General features: G+C 37.7%; 1 protein-coding gene across 8 annotated transcripts in view; it reads right to left on the reverse strand.

Annotated features, from left to right (window-relative positions):
• The window catches only part of dlgap4b (discs, large (Drosophila) homolog-associated protein 4b), a 253,303-nt gene that overhangs the window by 159,093 nt on the left and 75,496 nt on the right, over positions 1-18,714 (reverse strand). For 3 of the 8 annotated variants that reach the window (XM_073953499.1, XM_073953501.1, XM_073953498.1), the window contains exon 1: positions 17,024-17,250. The exons of 4 other annotated variants lie outside the window; for them this stretch is intronic. The gene's annotated coding sequence lies outside the window, so the exon portion shown is untranslated. Of the gene's footprint in view, positions 1-17,023; positions 17,251-18,714 lie in introns of those variants that run through there. One more of the 8 variants, XM_073953502.1, reaches the window with a different exon arrangement.

Here is an 18,714-nt window from a genome sequence, read left to right on the forward strand (position 1 = left end):
TGTTATTTTCTCTTTTCTCTCTCTCACTCTCTCCTTTTTTTGTCAGTTTCTCTTTCCTGCTCAAGTCCTTCTTTCTGTCTGTCTTGTGTAAACTCCTCGCTGAAATATACAGGCCATATAGAAAGGTCAGAATCACCATATTTCTCAGTGTGTCAGTACAGTATGTACTTTGAGTGCTTTGTCTTCAAGCGCAGCGGGAAAATATAACAGGACATGTGCTGTTTCTTTGAGCCGATGTGAATTTACTGCCATACCATGATGCATCAGTGAAGATAAACTCAAAATTTATAATTTTTTAATGTCAGTGGTGGTTGCCAGAACTTAATCTACCAATTAAGTTCACATGAAGCTGCGACTATTTATTTTTATTTTTTGTACTGAGATGCAATACCTAGAGAAACAGACCATTAAATGAGAAAGCAGTGGGTGTGACTTGTTTTTCTCTACTGTGAGCTCACTGGATGTAGTAAAGTAGGCGTGTCATTCAGAAAAATGGGGGAAAGGGTTTGGGGAGAGTTATTAGCACCCAACAGACTCCTCCTCCTCACCATTTCTGTTTGTTGTCATAATTGACAGCTAGAGGGGCGTGGTTATGTATGTTAGCCCCGCCCACTACCTCAGACAGACCTAGTCTGAGAATTAAACTGAAAACAAACAGGAAGTGCATTTTCAGATTTCAATTAAAGACCACAAGGGCTAATTATTTTCTTTTCTTAATGACATACGCAGATGAATTGTTCACCACAAAACTGGCAATATGAGCGAACAACATCAATATGGTTAGTTTTGATTTAATGCGTACTTTAAAGATAAGGTAGAAATCATAATATAACTTTCGAAATTTTACAGTAAACTACCTTTTTTTCATCAATTATGTTGGCTTGAGAAAGCTAACCTACAGTAATAATATTTAAACATGCTATTATTATTATTATTATTATAATTATTATTATTATTAATAATTATATATCTTCTTAGACCAATTCTATCTCCTCCAAGAGCTTTAATGCTAGAGGCCCAAATTTGAGTGTTTGAGTTTGTTGCGTTGTCTTATCAGACTTATCAGACTCATAGTTTTCCTGTAAATATATATATATATATATATATATATATAGAAGAACATAACAGAAATGGCAACTGACCCAGTCAAGGCTCGAACCAGCCACCTTCCTGCTTTGAGGCAACAGTGCAAACCACTGAGCCACTGTGCCTTTGTCATGATGACAGTACATCATATTTTACTAGTTATTTTGCAAGATACTAATGATCTGCTAAAAGGGACATTAAATTAGGTCATTATGTTAACTAAAGTTAGGTTATTTAGGCAGTTAACAGTGGTTTGTTGTGTAGACAATAAAAAGTATAGCTACTTCTTAAGGGAGCTGATAATATTGACCTTAAAATTGTATTAAAAAAAATTAAAACTGCTTTTATTCCAACCAAACTAAAATAAATAAGACTTTCTCCAGAAGAAAAAATATTATAGGAAATACTGTGAAAATTTTGTTGCTGTTAAACATCGCATAGAAAACATTAAAAAAATAATAAAAATTTTACACTAAGGCGAATAATCTTCACACACGGACTTTATGGCAATATAGGCTCATTCTGAAAGAATTCTGAATGTACAGAACATTTCTGGTGATCGCAAAGTGTGTAGCCAGAGGTACGTATGGCAGCTTTTTGTCTTTAAAATGAACGATACGGGGCAGTATGACGCCGTTTATTTTTATGCTTACCAGCTGACTTCTTAACTCCGTATGGACAGCTTTTCCTCTATTACCAGTTTGTCCAGTGACTTGCAATGTACGCCGGTGGCCTTTAGACGCAATAAGGAGTTGACCACGACGACAGGGTTTGAGTCTGGCGAAGAATGCTTCCATGAAGCAGGTAAGACAAAAACAGAAGCCAAAAAATCAAATAAACAAGTACATAACAGGGTGAGAATGTGGTCAAATCATGGCAAAAATCAGAGGAGGGCTTTTCTCTTTCTGGATTGCTTTCTAAAACTGTCGGTTAGGTTTAGGGAAGTGGGTGGGAGGATCAGTCGGTGCTTTTGAAAGCACAATTGGTTGGATTCAGTGCCTAAATTATGAATTGCAAGGTCCCGGAACAGATCGAAGGAACGGATCCGGTATGTTACCCGAGGATGTAGAGGTGTCACGCATGAAAGTGGAAAGCGGGGGTGGGGGTGAGGACAGCGAGGGTTGGTGGTGTGAACAGCGGGAAGTTAGATGGCGAAGGGGTGTCGCGGACGTAAGTTAAGAGCTGGGGTAGGGGTTGGTTGTCACAGACGAAAGTGAAGAAGGTTGGGGAGTCGCAGAAGAAAGTGAAAGTGAACAGCGAACTGGGGAGGGGGGCGGGAGAGGAAGGGGATCAGTAACATGAGGTGCCGGATCAGATTTCAGAGGTGCAAGATCTGGATCCGGCATGTTCTGGCACAAATTAAGCCGGTGGACTTGAGATGCAGAAAGCAGATGACCATGACGACAAGGTTGGAGTCCAGCGAAGAACGCTTTCATGAAGCAAGTAAGACAAAAACAAAAGCAAAAAAATAAAATAAACCAGTACATAACAGGGTGAGAATGTTGTCAAATCGAGGCAAAAATCAGGCAAGGGCTTTTCTTTTTCTGGGTAGCTTTTCAAAACTATCGGTTGGGTTTAGGGAAGTGGGTGGGCGGTTCAGTCGGTGCTTTTGGAAAACACTATTGGTTGGATTCAGGGCTTAATTTGTCAATTGCGAGGTCCCAGAACAGATCTGAGTAATGGATCCGGCATGTTACCCGAGGATGTAGAAAGTGGAGAGTGGGGGTGGGGGTGAGGACAGCGAGGGTTGGTGGTGGGAATAGCGAGAAATTGGATGATGTGGATGTAAGTTAAGAGCTGGGGTGGGGGTTAGTTGTCATGGACGAAAGTGAAGAGGGTTGGGGAGTCGCGGAAGAAAGTGAAAGTGAACAGCAGATGGGGGAAGAGGGCGGGTGAGGAAGGGGATCAGTAAAATGAGGTGCCGGATCAGATTTCAGAGGTGCAAGATCTGGATCCGGCATGTTCTGGGAAGGTGGGTCAGTCAGTCAGTCAGCCGACAGCGGTCTCTGGTGTATTTATGCGAGGTGTGAATGGCATTCGAGAGCGTACACAGGTGTGAATGGCATCTGAAAAAGCGTACACAGTGGTTTCTTTTGCAAGAACTGCAAAAAAAACTTAAGTCCTGGGATGTATTTGGCGCCCTCTAGGAATATATACAGTGGTATATTTTCAGAATGAGCCTGGGTTGGTTTATGCGCAAGATTGTGTGTCATAAAGAAAACAGAACACAATGTTTTTATTTTTCCTTTTTGCATCTCTGCCCGATTGATGCAACACTGAGAAATCAGCCTCCAATCTGAATCTGCAGAACCACAGCCTGCTCTCCATGTCTGCAGATATTCAATCCCAGGAAGAGCATGAATAATGCAGACGGCAGACACTCCTCTAGTCACAATGAAACGTCCTTCACTTTTTACACACTGCGCTCTTTCATGGCCAATTAGGCCTATTTGTCCTGGCGTATGTGGGTTAGAGCCTTCAGAGCTGTGATTTGTTTTATATAAAACTCAGTGCTGGGATTTGGAAGGTCAGTGGACTCGCGAGAGAGCCGGAGGAGAGACAGTTTCTCTGGGCTCCGAGAGCAGAACGCTGACATTTGCCAAGGAACGAGTACAGTTCAAGTGTTTTCAGCTGACGCGTTTAATGACGTGATGAGCAAAAACAAAAACTGATCAACTACTGATGATGACTCTCGGACTCAGATCATACTGAGAGCTGACTACATACTGTAGACAGCTGTCTACTAATTCAACATCAGCAGAAATAAGAGACATTGTGTCAGCACATTTCTAATCATAACAGTGTTAATAACTCATCTCTAATAACTGATTTATTTTATCTTTGCCATGATGACAGTAAATAACATTTAACTACATATTCTCTTCAAGATGCTAGTATTCAGCTTAAAGTGACATTTAAAGGCTTCACTAGGTTAATTAGGGTAAAGTTAGGGTAATTAGGCAAGTCATTGTATAACAGTGGTTTGTTCTGGAGACAATCCAACACTAATATTGCTTAAGGGAGCTAATAATATCGACCCTAAAATGGGTTAAAAACAATTAGGGTAAAAAATTGTAATATAAAAAAATGGGTAAAAAAACAATTGCATATCAACGGTTTTAACCCTTAAAGACAGCCGCCCGCGGCTAAAAATAAGTATTGCTCTTAAATGTTTAATAACTTTTGATCCGCTGATCCGATTCATACAATTCAAAGATTGGCATAAAGAAGAGAATCTCAGCTTTCCAGTGCTGTATCACATAACATTCGAGGCTCTGGAATCAGTGCGGTTACGTCATCAAAATTTGACAACGCTGATTTGACAAAGAAACGCTCGTCACTGTGTCTCCGGACAAACCAGACATGATACATTGATGCATTGTTCCTCTTCCATGCCCAGATTGGTTCAAACTCGCTATATCACAACCAATAAGCATAGGTTTCACTTTTGTTTGTGGACCAACACTGAGCTTTTTGAACAACACGGAATGAGAGATAGGCATACATTTCTGCGCGGCTAAATAAAACGCAAAAAAAAAAAAAGTTTTGCATGAAATAATTTTCATACTAAGTACTTTTGCATGCACAGCAGCACAGAAACATGACAAAACAGTGACACAGCAAAGACGAACTGCTGCTCTTGCTGTTTTCAAAAAAAAACAAATGAAGGTGCAGCTGTTTGTCTGCATTGCATACAACCACATCCAAATCCATATCCACAGACAACCATATCCATGCTGGCACATAAAACCTAAGGATGTTCCATATTGAATCTAGTTTCGTTATGTAACTATTTATAGTATAGTAAATATTTATATCTATTTTTTTACTGAGGATTTGCACCATGTTTATTTGGACTTTGACACATTATTTATTATTTTTTTATTTGTTCATTGTACAAGTGGACACATTCTCTCACCTCAGCGGTCAAGATTAAGTCCTGAAAATCTCAACATGCTTACATTTCTTCATCACAACCTAGACTGAAAAAAACAACGCTTTAAATACATGTTTACAGCCATAAACTTGGTATTGCACTTTTGGTCTCCCATTTATCCTGCTTATAAGGAAGGACAGTTTAAGTTTATTTTTGTCTAATCTTAAAAGACCCTGCTTGTTTATTCCTTCTAATTTAATTTATTAAAATGGGAGATTTTTCAGTTTATTTTTATAAAAGACTTCTATAGTTCTATTAAAATGGTTCTTTCAAAAGTTTGTTGAAATAAAACCTTTGTTCAGTCAGAAAACGTGTTCTTATTCTTTTCAGGGTCTTTGCTATGAGAATTACTATTTAATACCGTATACCGCGAAACCGTCAAACCGTGGTATTGTTTTAGACGATTATCATACCGTAAAAAATTCATACCGTTACAACCCTAAAAACAATTAAAAACTGCTTTTATTCATTCATTTTCTTGTCGGCTTAGTCCCTTTATTAATCCGGGGTCGCCACAGCGGAATGAACCGCCAACTTATTTAGCAAGTTTTTACGCAGCGTTTTTGTCGAGCATGAAAGTGGAAAACGGGGGGTGGGGGTGTTGGTCGGGGGCGTTGGATGGCAGAGAGGTGTTGCGAACGAAGGACAAAAGTGAAGAGCAGGGGGTTGTCGCAGACAAAAGTGAAGAGAGTTGGGAAGCCACAGAAAAAAGTGAACTGGGGATGGGGGAGGAGGGCGGTTGAGGAGGGGGATCAGTGAAATCAGGTAATGTAATGTGTATTTATATAGTGCATTTATTGTGTACAGCCATACACCCAAAGCGCTTCACAATCATGAGAGGGGTCTCTCCACACCACCACCGGTGTGCAGCATCCACTTGGATGACGGTAGCCACAGGACAACAGCGCCAGTGCGCTCACCACACACCAGCTATTGGTGGAGAGGAGAGACAGTAGCCCCTTTCACACATATAGACCTTTCCGGAAAATTCCCGGCAATTTTCCGGAAAGGTTGTATGTGTGAACAGGTCCTTTTTGAAAATACCGGTAAATTCGTTCTGGCTATTTTCCGGAAAGAGAAGTTGTAACATTACCGGTAATTTGCCGGAATGCTGCGCTGTGTGAATGCAGAAGGAAGATTACCGTAATAAGCGCGTGCACGTCTAGAACGTGCTGACGTGAGACGTCTGCTTTAGCCAATCACAACAGTCAGACGCATTTACGTCCGCGCGGTTTGTGAAAATAAAAGCCTTTGAATGTTTTTCCAGACACATTTAGCAGCTAGAAGTTAGTCAGATCACGTTTATATGTTCTTCTTAATGCCAACTGTGTAAATAATCATCGATGAGATGCTTATGATAAGCCGTTGTTTGTTTACCTTCAAGCTTTGCGTGTGCCTGTGAAACAGCCTATGAGCGCCAGCACACACACATATTATGAACATCTCGACATGCGAAAGTGATCCTGCGAAAGTTGTTCACAATATTGATCAACCACAGAGTTTGTAATTTAGTCAAATGTTTACAAACACAAGCGCAGCCATTTAAAGCTCATTTGTGGTGAATGATGGCAGAATTTACCGGTATTTTGGAATGGATGTGTGAATGCTCTTTTCCGGAAAATTTCCGTAACGTCCTCGTCTGTGTGAACAGCGCTTATTTAAATATACCGGTAAAGTCGTTCCGGAAATTTTCCAGATATTTACCGGTATCACTGTGTGAAAGGGGCTTGTGATAGAGCCAATTCAGTGGAAGGGGATGATTGGGAGGCCATGATCGTAAGGGCCGACAGAGGGACTTTTGCCAGGACACCAGGGTTACACCCCTGCTCTTTCACGAGAACTGCCATGGGATTTTTAATGACCACAGAGAGCCAGGACCTCGGTTTAACGTCTCATCCGAAAGACGGCGCCCACTGACAGTATAGTGTCCCCTTCACTTTTACTGGGGCATTAGGACTCACATAGACCACAGGTTGGGCGCCCCCTGCTGGCCTCACTAACACCACTTCCAACAGCAACCTAGTGTTCCCTAGTGGTCTCCCATCCAGCTACTGACCAGGCTCAGCCCTGCTTAGCTTCAGTGAGTAACCGGTCTTGGGCTGCAGGGTGACATGGCAGGTGCCGGATCAGATTTCAGAGGTGCCAGATCCGGATCCAGCGTGTTCCAGCACAAATTAAACCCTGCTGGTTTGCAGCTGGAAGGGCATCCGCTGTGTAAAACATGCTGGAATAGTTGGCGGTTCATTCCGAACCAGCGAGCTTCTTGCTGTGAGGTGATGGAGCTAACCACTGAGCCACCGTGTTGTCCCTGTTTTCAGTTCAGCTTCTTCTTTTTCGTTTTTAGAACAAGTGTATATTGAGGTCGCCACTGCAGCTTTATTCAGACCGATAAAAAAAGCCTACACACACACACTCACATGTTAGGACCACACACAAACACACAATCGTGCACTAACACATACATACGCACATACATACAATATCATAAGCACACACACACACACACACACACACACACAAACCCTGAGCAGTGGCTCTAAAGTGAATGTTAATTTGCCTCATAAAGCCCCAGCTGCTGGTGTGAGTGTGTCATTGGTGTGTCGCCTGAGCTGATCTGAGGTCAGCTTGAACATGAGTAAGCGCTATAGAAAAGCCCGTATTGATCCGGCTGTGATTAGCAGTCCATTCATGAGCGCCGCTGCTGCTCTTTATTGACTCCAGCCATTCAGACGTTGTTCCTACAACAGACACACACTTCACTGCTGAGAAGACTGAGCGCAGGCTAACAATCAAACACAGAGAGCGTGTGTGTGTGTGTGTGTGTGTGTGCTTATCATTAATATAACGCCAACATGAGGCAGATGGTATAGTTCACATGAACCAGAAGCTGCGACGGTTTTGTTTTTTATCCATGTAGTGACGCGTTCATAGAGAAACGGAATATTAAATGAGAAAACAGTGGGCGGGGCTTGTTTTTCTCTGAGCCGATTGGTTGTATTAAAGTAGGCGTGTCATTCAGAAAGATAGGGTGAAGGGTTTAAGTTATTACAACCTGACAGACTCCTTCTCCTCCTCACCATTTCTGTTTGTTGACTGACAGCTGGAGGGGCGTGGTTAAGTTTGTTAGCTCCGCCCAAAACCTCAGACAGACCTCATCTGAGATTTTCAGATTTTTAGTTAAAGATTACAAGGGCTAACTATATTATATTAACTATTGTTTTTTCTTAATGACAAGTACAGATGAATTATTCACCACAAAACTAGCCAGGTGAGCTGACAAAATCAATACAGTTAGTTTTGATTTCATGCGTACTTTAAAGAGAAAAACTACACATCCGAGGGCTTGCTGTATGTAGCATGCACTGACCTAATGAACCGCCTACAATAGCAACACGAACATTCGGACAACACTTATCATAACAATAATGTTAACACTTTATGTTACCATGTAATGGATTGAATATCATGAACTAAAAATATGTTTACAGGATAAATATTATTGTTACATTATACATTTATTTTTAAGCTGAAAATAGGAAAAAAATACATACATTATTGTATTATATAAATGATTATTTAAGTGTATTTTATATGTTAATTATACATTTATACAAATAATTATAATAATAATATTATACTATAAGATCTCAAAATTATAATAATTATAATATTATAATAAAATATAATAATAATATTATATTATAAGATCTCAAAATTCAGGGCTTCTGGTAGTACCTAGAATAGCAAAATCAAGTAAAGGAGGTCGAGCCTTCTCTTTCATGGCTCCTACACTCTGGAATAGCCTTCCTGGTAATGTCCGAGGCTCAGACATACTCTCCCGGTTCAAAACTAGATTAAAGACCTATCTGTTTAGTAAAGCATACACTCAGTGCATCACCTAGCGGGTTCCACACTGGCTTCTACATCTTGCTTATATACACTATGAACAGCAGCTACGCTAATTATTCTCTTTATTCTCTATTTTCACCTGGGGATACTCATCCCGAGGTCCTCAGATTAGGCGGAGTCACTGATTGGATCCAAGACCAGCGACGTGATGATCCCAAGGATTCCATATTCGGGACCAGGCTATATCCTGAGCTGCTGCTGCGCTGATGGTCATGGGGAGTGGAGAACATGAGTCTGATTCCAGCGACGCTCCAGGGACAGACGAGTCTTCATTGAGGCCATCTTCCAGCATAAACCACGGCGAATGAATTTCTGCACAAGACTTTTGGCCAGCGGAGAAATTAAAATGGTCGTGCCCAACTGAGTCTGGTTCTCTCAAGGTTTTTTTTCTTCACTCCCATCAGGTGAAGTTTTTTTTTCCCTCTCCGCTGTCGCCACTGCCTCGCATGGTTCAGGATTGGTAGAGCTGCGCATCGATGAATTTGCTCTTCAGTGTTTGAACTCTCAGTAATGATTAAATCACACTGAACAGAGCTAAACTGAACTGAACTGAACTTAAACACTAAAACCTGAACCACACTGTTCCAGTTACTATGACCATTTATGTGAAGCTGCTTTGACACAATCTACATTGTAAAAGCGCTATACAAATAAAGCTGAATTGAATTGAATTGAATATTATACTACGTTATAGTTATACATTATACAATAATTATACATTTATTTTAAAGCTGAAATTTTACAATACATAAATACATATATTATCATTATATTCATTTAATTATTATTTAAATGTATTTTAAATATTAATTATGCATTTATACAAAAATTCTATATTATAATTATAACTATATCTATACATTATAATTATACATTATACTATAATTGTACATATATTTTTAATGTGAAAGTTTTCAATAATTACATAGTTTATTATATTATACATAAATATAATATTAATATTAACATAAATATAATAATAACTTTTATATGTATACAATAATTATATGTTATAATTATAATTATACATATACATTTATTTTAAAGCTAAATATTTACAATAAATAAATTCATATTTTATAATAAGTTAATATTTAAGTGCATTTTAAATATTAATTATACATTTCTACAAAAATTCTTTATTATAATTTTAACTATAAGTATACATTATAATTATACAGTATACAATAATTATACATTTATTTTACAGATGAAAGTTTAAAATAATTACCTAGATTATTATATTAATTTAATTATTATTTAAATGTATTTTAAATATGAATGATGCATTTTATACAATAATTATATATTCTAACTATAACTCTACAATATAATTTTACATTTATTTTAAAGCTGAAAATTTGCAATAAATAAATGCATATTTTATTATATTAATTTATTTATTGTTTAAATATATTTAAAAAATAATTATGCATTTTATACAATAATTATATATAAACAAATTAACTATACATTATAATTATTCATTTATTTTAACGCTGAAATTTTACAATAAATAAATAACATAAATAAACCATAAATAATCCATAAATAACTAAATAAAAAATTTTTTGGTTGATAAATACAAAATAACTTAGATTTTTAATAAAGAAAAAATTAAAATGTGTTTGTTTGAACATAAAAATTTACCTGGATTATTAATTATGGTAAAATAATTGTTTATTTTAAGTTAATTGAAATCACTGAATGTAAATGTAAATTATAAGCATATTAATTGTCAGAATTATTATTTTTTATCTAAACCAGCACTTCATGCACCCTGCACAGATTAAGCAAAATGCATGCTGATATAAATATGATTACTTCAATTAAAAACAATAAAAAAACAAACCATATTACACAAGATTTATGAACAGTGTTTAAGAGTGTTGCATCATCTGCATAACACCATAATGAACTGTCTGAAATTACACCAACTGAAATTACTGTCTTGTTTAAAATACTTGAACTTTTTCCTAAAAAAATCTGCAGTGTTTGTACAACACACATGAGCTCGCTCTCGCTCTCTCTCTCCCTCTGTGTGTGTGTGTGTGTGTGTGGAGGTCCAGACCTGTCATTTCAGAGAGAGCCGCTCATGAAGATGCAGAGGGCAGGACAGCACACCAGCTCACACTAACACACACCAGCACACTCCTTATTCACACTCGTTCATTTCTCATTCAGCATTTCAGCACAATCACATCATCAAACTCCAAAACCTCCTTCATGGCATCTGTGTTTCCATGAAAAAATGTTAAGGGCACAGATTTCCTGATAAATAAAAATAAAAAAATAAACAAAAAAACAAACAAACAAATTAATTAATAAATGTATTAATTAATTTATCCTAAAATATTATTCTGGAAGATAAATAAAAAAAAAATAAATAAAAATAAATAAATGAATAAACAAATAAACAAATTAATTAATTAATTAATTAACATTATTTTTCTACTCATTACAGTACATTATTTTTTGTACATATTTATTTATATATTTATTTAAATAAAATTAATTATCATTATATGATTATCTGTAATTTAAATTCAAATCTAGATAAATTTACCACATTAATCATATTTTGCATCATCATTATTATTATTATTATAATTATGATTATTATTATTATTATGCATAATAATAATAATAATATTACTTGATATTATTATGGGCATCACGGTGGCGCAGTGGGTAGCACGATTGCCTCACAACAAGAATGTTGCTGGTTTGAGCCTCGGCTGGGTCAGTTGGCATTTCTGTGTGGAGTTTGCATGTTCTCATCCTGTTGGCATGGGTTTCCTCTGGGTGCTCCGGTTTCCCCCACAGGTGAATTGGGTAAGCTAAATTGTCTGTAGTGTATGAGTGTGTGTGTATAAATGTTTTCCAGTGGTGGGTTGCAGCTGGAAGGGCATTTGCTGTGTAAAACATATGCTGGATAGGTTGGTGGTTCACTCCGCTGTGGCAACCCCAGATTAATAAAGGGACTAAGCCGAAAAAAGAATGAATGATATTATTATGCATAATAATTTCAAATAAGAATCATCTTTATAAAAATACAATTATTATTATTATTATTATTGTTGTTGTTGTTGTTGTTGTTATTATTATTATTATTATTAATTTTTTATTATTATTAGGCACAATAATAATAATAATAATAATAACAATTATTATTATTATTATTATCATTATAATTAAAACTATATTTAATTTTATACAATTTTATGCTAATTATTAATTATTTTTTACAAAAAAAAATGCTAATTAAATAAATAATTACATCATACTTTAAACATTTTCTTTGGCTCCAACCATTTTCATGCATCTCTGTTTGAAAACCCCTTATTTGATAGCTGGATTATGGTTGGCATGTTGTTTGCAAGATGACCTTTCAGTCTAAAATATCATTTCCATGTTATGACAGTAATGCTTAATCATTGCCAGAACCTGCTCTTCGTGCCAAGGCTGACTAACAAAGTGAACTTATATTAGCCAGTGGTGTAAAAAGTACTGAAATGTCATACTCAGGTAACAGTATCATTACTTGCCTAAAAATGTAGTGCGAGTAGAGTAAAAGTATCTGTTGTAAATATTACTCAAAGTACAGGTAAAAAGTAGCCCTTTCAAAAGTACTCAAGAGTGGTGAGTATTACGCTGTTAAAAGCTGACGCATTTACATGTCATTTGTGTATATGTGTAAACGTAACATTCTGTAGTGCATTTAGTTATTGCCCAGCAGATGTCATAAGACGTTAATATTAGGTTAGATTTAGGTTGTGATGTCAGGTGACCACGATTAAATGTCTAGCCAGCGTCTAAGGACAATGTTATTTTGATGTCCAATAACGACGTTGATATTTGGTTGATTTTAAGTTGTTAGAAAGTGACCAAAATCCAACGCTGAGCCAACATCTTAAAGCAACGTCATTTTGACGTCAAATACTGACATTTATTCCTCAGGTATGGCAACATCCAACATCTGATACACGTCATAGTGGTAACGTCCACACAAGGTTATTGTAGCGTAATATACAACACCAACCCAGACAACATAGCACTGCAAACTATTCAAATCATACATAAAAGTCACTTTTTCCAACTTTTCAAGGTTAAAAGTTATCAGGAGAAAGAACAAGCTCCTATAATGCAATTCGAAAGCATGAATAAACAAAAAATAAAAACGTAAAATATGGAAAACTGCTTACTTATGGATATTTTTACAGCACATCTATCATTGTAATAGTTGCACCATAATTCTAACGCAGCCCTCACAGAACTGTAAAGCACAAGCTGACGAACTCAGGAGCAACCCTCAGAACAAAATGCACTGTGAAATGCGGCAAAAGCCAAGATATCCGGGTCTCCAGCGAGTTGCTGAAGGAGTGGAGCGTTTGCCAAGCCATCAGCCTGTTATAGAGCAGAATCACAGATGACAGTCTCTGCGCTCGAGAAAAACCCTCCACCAATGACAGATCTGCTGGCTTTCTGAAGATGCTGAACGGATAGACACTCATTATGCAACAGAGTGATCAATTTATAGAGTTATCAGAGCCGACACACAAACCTTCTACTGCTGACGTACTGCAGAAAGTGTAGACAGAGATTTTAAACAACCAGAAAAGCAAGTCGAGCTCAATCTTCAAATATGTTCATGCATTATTTACGTCTTAAAGGGCACCTATGGTGAAAAATCTACTTTTCAAGCTGTTTGGACAGAGATGTGTGTAAGTATAGTGTGTAGACTGTGATATTGGGCTGATGTAAACACACACAGTCCTTTTTTTTCAATTTAACAACATAAAAACGGAGGACCAATTGGAGCGGTTTTCAAACCGACCGCAACTTGACATAGGAGAGCAGTCCCCCCGCCCACCAATATTGATTGACAGCCTCGCGTCACGATCATATCCTCAGTTTCTTGTTTCACGTCTGCCATTTTCAGCATGTGAGTCAAAGCGATATAATTAAAGGAACACCCGTGCTCTATTTTTAGATGTAAGGCTCATTGGGTTCAACACAAGATCAAAATTCTCCTGATTATCGATCTAATCGGAATTATTGTTTGTAACTTTAGGTAGGTTTGCAAACGTGTTCTTTTCATTGCGTCTACCTTAAACTTCAGCCGTTCGCATTTTCTGAATACCGATACTCTCCCTCCTGCTCCTTCTTCTCACAGTCTGCCTGTCTGTTGCAAACACAGAGTGAGTGAGCTCTTGGCTCCGCCCCCTTGTTACATTGGGCGGGAAGCCGAAACTAATTTTCATGTGAAGCAACACGCCCCTAAAACAGCGTTCTGTGTACACCAACATGACACTTTTGAACACATTAGAATAAAATTATCTGAACTGTGTAGAACTGAACCTAAACTGAACTGGCACACTCAGAAAAACCATAATATTAATATTAAATCATAAAAGAGGGTAAACTATGTGCCCTTTAAAGGGATAGTTCTGCTAAAATACTCATTTGGTGTGAAATCCAAGACTACACTGTATAAAGCCACAAGTTGATTTTTCCAAAAAAAAAAGAGAGCAAACTCATCGCCTTATAATTATTAAGTAAACAAACTGTGTGCATAATTAAAACAATAATTATTATAATATTTAATTATAATTATAACAGTTAAGTCAATAGGTTTTCTGACTCTTTTGTTTTAAGTAAAATCAACTTGTAACATTTAAGGCAATGGGTTTACACACTTTTTTTTTTAAAGGGCACCTAGGTTACCCCTTTTTTTTTAAATCTCCTCCCTCGGCTGCATCAGATAACAGTTTTTACCACATTCTCACCCTGTTATGAACTCGTTCACTTTATTTTTTGGATTCTGTTTTTGTCTTACCTGATTTATGGAACCCCTCTACCAGAACGACCCTGTCCAGACGACCCAGTCGTCGTCATGGTCAACTCCTCTCTGCGTCTTAAGTCCGCCGACATAAACGATGAGCTAACTGAACAAACTGGTTATGGCAGGAAACCCCTCCATGCGGAGGTAAGTGGTCAACCGGTAACTGCCAAAAGGAACAGCGTCATACCGCCCCCTAGCGTTTGCTTAAAAAATGAAATGCAGCCATATGTACCTCCGGCTATGTAATTCACAGTCTCCAGAATTGTCCGCAGGGCTACGTTTTCAGAATGAGCCTGAGTTGCTTTGTTTCCAATGGGCTTGGGGAGGAAGAAACTTGTTCATGCTTTTATCAGCAGCAGGAAGGATTACTGCAATCTGGCCTCCTCACTGGCCTTCCTAAAAAGACAGTCAGACAGCTCATCCAGAACGCTGCAGCCAGGATTCTGACCAGAACCAGAAAATCAGAGCACATCACACCTGTCCTCAGGTCTTTACACTGGCTCCTAGATACATTCAGAGTATTAATACTTGCCTATAAATCACTAAATGGCCAAGGAGCTCAATAAATCACAGATATGTTCACTAAATACAAACAGATCACTCAGATCATCAAGATCATATAAATTAGAAATTCCACAGGTTCAGTCAAAGCAAGGTGAATCGGCTTTCAGCTACTAACAGCGCCCCCTGCTGCTGGAATCAGCTTCCAGAAATGATCAGATGTGCTCCAACATTAGGCACATTCAAATCAAGACTGAAACACGTCTGTTTAGCTGTGTCTTTCCTGAATGAGCACTGTGCTACGTCCCACAGATCACATTGTTATGTCTTTACTTTCTTTCTCATTCTTTAATAAGCTGTTTTAACGCATTTTAAACTGTTTTAATCACTGTTCTTATTTGTTTTTATTGCATTATTCTTGTCTATTTTATTCCTGATTATGCAAAGCACTTTGAATTGCCACTGTTTACGAAATGTGCTATATAAATAAACTTGCCTTGCCTTGATAATTCTGAAAGTCAAACACATAGAGACAAACAAAACTAATATCTGTAATTTCTGATGACAAACCGGGGTCTTATTAATAGAAATGACTGGTATGTGCAAGAAACAAAACTTATATACAATATTATAACATGATTAATAATTTAATTTTGTCTGCATGTATTTGTATTCTGTATATTGTTGACTCTCAAAGTGCCGGCACCAATTGACATGAATGAACTGCAGTTTCAGCTCGTTGTTCATCCGAAATAAAACCAAAATCTCTTTGAATTAATAGTTCATTTTCTTGTTTTGAGTGAACTATCCCTTTAAAGGTGCTTGTAAGACTATAAATGTGACTCAGGATTGAATGAAGAGTCATCAGCTGCAACAGCTTCATTCACACACACACAGACACACACACACACACACACACACACACACACATCAGATGGCACATTTGCAATGCTTATTAAGGGCTACACACAGAAAAATAAAGCATAAATACCACTCATATTCACCTACAGAGACTCATAAACCTTTCTGACAGCATTAATCCTTATTTCTTGCACCATGTTTATGGGAAAGCATGTCATTTTATTAAGCCACACACATTTAAAGCAGCACAGACATTCATTTTGACCTGCACTGCAGCCAGCATTGACCTCCTTGAGTAAATGTATCCGTCATTCTCAAACCGCCTTCACAATCAATATCCATGATTCACCATCACATGCAGAACATTAATAAATAATAATGAGGCCAATCATCTTTTACGATGCACTCAATTAAGTCAATTTCACGTCAGAAAGTCATTCAAAACTAGAGCAAAATGACAATTAGCAATGCTGTACATGCAGTTATCATGCACCCTCAGGCTGTGTATCAACCCATACGACAGTCAGAGGTCAATATGGGAAATAATAATATTAATAACGCACAAATGCATCAGCAATATGACTCTATACGGACTGTATAATATTAGCGATCCCTGTATTAGCTCTCACGCAAACCACAACATCGTTATGACTCATAAATGTAGTCTAGATAGTCAGCTGCCCCGTGTTTTGAGACACAGCCCGAGAACCTCACACTGTCTTCCGGCTCAGCAGACAGAACACACACATTTGCGCGTGTAAAACAGCAGCAAACACACACACACACGCTTGACACATTGAGTTCAACCTGAATTAAAAAGCCGACAGCTTCACGGCCACGCGTTAAAATCAGATCTGAGAGTGTAAGGGTTGAGTTTTTCTTACCTCAGATGTCTGGATGTCTGTTTTCCGTCGCTCTTGAGCAGCATTAAACTTCCGAGCGGCTCCGGGTCTGTGTTTTTATGTGTGCGTGCGTGTGTGTGAGGTCAGCGCTGCCGGTGTGTGTGATGCATTTCTCCTTAAAATCACTTTATCTCCGGAGAACGACAACACAAGCCACTCTGATCTCCATCACTGCGAGATTCATCCGCGAGGAGAGCGCCTCAAACACTGAGAGAGAGAGAGAGAGAGAGAGAGAGAGAGCGAGAGAGAGAGAGAGCTGTGTGTACGTATGTGTGAGTGAGAGAGAGAGAGAGAGAGAGAGAGAGAGAGAGAGAGAGAGAGAGAGACTCGATCAGCACCGCGGACAGCGACCCCCATTCATTCAGTTCAGGCGTTTACAGCATGTAAATAACACACGAGAGTAACAAAATTCAACCCCTTTCTATCTGTTTGTGATCTAAAAAAATGACTTTAATCAAGCACAAATTATGCTCTGTATTTTTTAGACCAAAATGTTTACAAAGGTATTTATCTGTACTGAATTGTGAATTCCTTTAGGGTTTAAAATGAATGAATGAATGAATGAATTAATGAATGAATGAATGAATTAATGAATGGGTTTCAATGAATAAATACTACAATTTCCCATTTGGAAACGTTATATATGGCAATGTTTACAAATTGCATACATGACACAACATCCAAATATGAACTTGTCTGTCTGTCTATCTATCTATTTATTCAGATATATTCTGTTCATATCTGTCTGTCTGTTATTGTGACAAGAAACAAGTAATTTGGCAACAAACTATTAGATCAAAAGGGTGCATGTGTGTATTTACTGTATGAAAAGGATGGATGGATGGATGGATGGATGGATGGATGGATGGATGAAGTGAATTTGTGAAATGGAAGGAAGGATGAATTTACGAGAAGGAAGAAAGGAAGGAAGGATTGATGGACGGATGGATTAATGAGGTGGATTTGTGAAAAGTAAGGATGCATGAATTTATGAGAAGGACGGAAGGACGGGTGGATTAAACAGGTGAATTTATAAAAAGTAAGGAAAGAATGATAATTTATGAGAAGGAAGGAAGCAAGGATGCAAGGAAGGAAGGATGAAAGAGGTACATTTATTAAAAGGAAGGAAGCATGAATTCATGAGAAGGAAGGAAGGATGGATGGATTAAACAGGTGGATTTTTAAAAAAGGAAGGAAAGAATGAGAATTTATGAGAAGGAAAGAAACAAGGATGAAAGGATGGATGGATGGATGGATGGATGAAAGAGGTGAATTTATGAAAAGGAAGCAAGCATGCATTTATAAGAAGGAAGAAAGGATGGAAGGTTAAGTGGATGGCTGGATTGGATTTATGAAAAGCAAGTAAGGATGAATTTATGAGAAGGAAAGATGGATGGATGAAACAGGTATATTTATGAAGGAGGCATTTCTAGGAAGGAAGAATCAAAGGAAGGAAGGATTGAAGGAAAGAAGGAAGGAAGGAAGGAAGGAAGGAATAATGGAAGGAAGGAAGGAAGGAAGGATGGATTCATGAAAAGGAAGGAAGGAAAGAAGGAAGGATGGAAGGAAGGATGGATTCATGAAAAGGAAGGAAGGAAGGAAGGAAGGAAAGAAGGAAGGAAGGAAGGATGGATGGATGGATGGATGGATGCATGGATGGATGGATTTTGAAA

This window comes from Danio rerio, chromosome 6, assembly GCF_049306965.1.
Source record: "Danio rerio strain Tuebingen ecotype United States chromosome 6, GRCz12tu, whole genome shotgun sequence".
NCBI lineage: Eukaryota > Metazoa > Chordata > Actinopteri > Cypriniformes > Danionidae > Danio > Danio rerio.